At 38.1% G+C, this 1,962-nt stretch overlaps 1 pseudogene; it reads right to left on the bottom strand.

The window, feature by feature from the left end:
* Positions 1–273: 273 nt before the first annotated feature.
* On the bottom strand, positions 274–372 carry LOC132283445 (small nucleolar RNA R71; annotated as a pseudogene).
* Between the last annotated feature and the right edge of the window lie 1,590 nt (positions 373–1,962).

Below are 1,962 nucleotides of genomic sequence, written 5' to 3'. Positions count from 1 at the left end.
AACCCAAACTATTCAAATGCTTCCAAACTATCATGCTCTTCCTAGTGAAGAACCTTATAAGCATTTAGATGAGTTTTTTGAAGTGTGTTCCACCGTGAAATACACGGACATGCTGGAGGAAGTTTTAAGACTTAAACTTTTTCTTTTCACCCTTAAAGACAAGGCAAAATATTGGTTCAACAATCTTAGGCCTTTTTCGATAACTTCTTGGGTGGAAATGCAACAAAAGTTCTTGAAAAAGTATTATCCGGTTTCTAAGACCAATGCCATGAGAACTTCAATTAGAGAATTTTCTCTAGGGGATGGGGAAATGTTTCATGAGGCATGGGAAAGGTTTAATGATTTGCTTAGAAAGTGCCCTCATTATGACATACCTAAGTGGCAACTAGTCCAATATTTTTTTGAAAGTTTACCGGATAATCACAAGGGTATGGTTGATGCATCCATGGGTGGTTCTTATCTTGATAAGCATGAAAATGATGTGTGGCAATTGTATGAAAGTATGAGTGAAAATTCCATGCATAGGTCCTTATCTTCTAAAAATGGTAGAAACCTAGGTGGAAGGAAGAATGTCAGCTTGTATCAAGTTGACAACTCCAATGACATAGCCGCCGAGATGAAATCCTTGTCTCAAAGGTTTGATCAATTTTTGATCAACCAAAATTCAAAAAATCAAGTATCTTCATCCCTTACTCATATTCATCATCGTGCATCTAATGAATTTTGCATGACTTGTTCAAGTGTCTTGCATTCTACTTCCAATTGTCCCCATGGACATGTGCAAAGTGAGCCCCCTGAGCAAGTCAATGCTACATTTATTAATCAAGGGAATAATCCCTATGGCACTCATTACAATTCAAGTTGGAGGAACCATCCAAATTTTTCTTGGAAAAGCCGAGGGGAAGGCTCAAACCTTACCCAAAGTGGTTTTCAAGGGAAGTATGTTCTGCCACCAATGCAAGGCCAAGGTTCCCAAGGTTTTAAATCATCATTATTTCAACTACATGGCAATCAATTTTCTAATTCTCATTTTCCTAATCAACCAACATATTCGCAAGGAAATTCTAGGAGTCCCGCCTTTGAAAAGAAAGTTTTGACCGCTCTAGGCACTCTAGAGGCGAACACTCAATTGCTTCATTCTCATTCTTAATCCATTGCTAAACTAGAAACCCAAGTAGGGCAAATAGCTAGTACCTTAAATGCTAGAGAGAAAGGGAAGATGCCTTTGAGTGCCCCACTAAAGCAATAATGTCTTGTGGAGACTCATTCCTTATCGGAAGGGCACACAATTGAGTATGTCAATGCGGTGACAACTTTGAGAAGTGGGAAGATTGTGGACAACAAAGTAGGTGTGTCCAATGAGGAGAATGAACCAGTGAAACCAAAAGTTGAAACCCGTCCCATTTCTTATCATATTCCTCCTTCATTGTATATGCATGATCATTCAAATGAGAAAGTGTTAGAAAGTGATCTGAACAGTGAGTCCAAAATTGATTTGAAAGATGAATTGAACAAAGCTTTGAAAAATTATTTTAAAATTTCTTGTGTTGATGATGTTTCAAAGAAAATTTTTGAAAAAGTTTTTGAGCCTAGAGCTCCATTTCCGGATGCCTTGAAAGGATCCATTTATCTTGATAAACAAAAGACCAAGACTTAGGAACAAGTGTTAATCTTCTTCTATACTCGGTATATGTCAAATTAAGCTTAGGAGACTTGAAACCGACGTCGGTAGTTTTACAACTTGCCGACCGATCCATCAAAAAGCCTAGGGGTATCATTGAGGATGTCTTGATTAAAATTGATAAATTCATCTTCCCGGTCGATTTCGTTGTCATTGACACGGAACCGGTTCCAAATCCCAAGAGCCAAATTCCCGTTATCCTTAGCTGTCATTTCTTAGCAACCTCAAATGCCAACATAAATTGTAGGACGGGGGTAATGAAAATCTCATTTAGGCATATG

This window comes from Cornus florida, unplaced genomic scaffold (genome assembly GCF_030987335.1).
Source record: "Cornus florida cultivar Cherokee Brave unplaced genomic scaffold, ASM3098733v1 CherokeeBrave_3.0.0_Hap2_Chr01, whole genome shotgun sequence".
Classification (NCBI taxonomy): domain Eukaryota; kingdom Viridiplantae; phylum Streptophyta; class Magnoliopsida; order Cornales; family Cornaceae; genus Cornus; species Cornus florida.
This window is presented reverse-complemented; position numbering and strand designations above follow the sequence as displayed.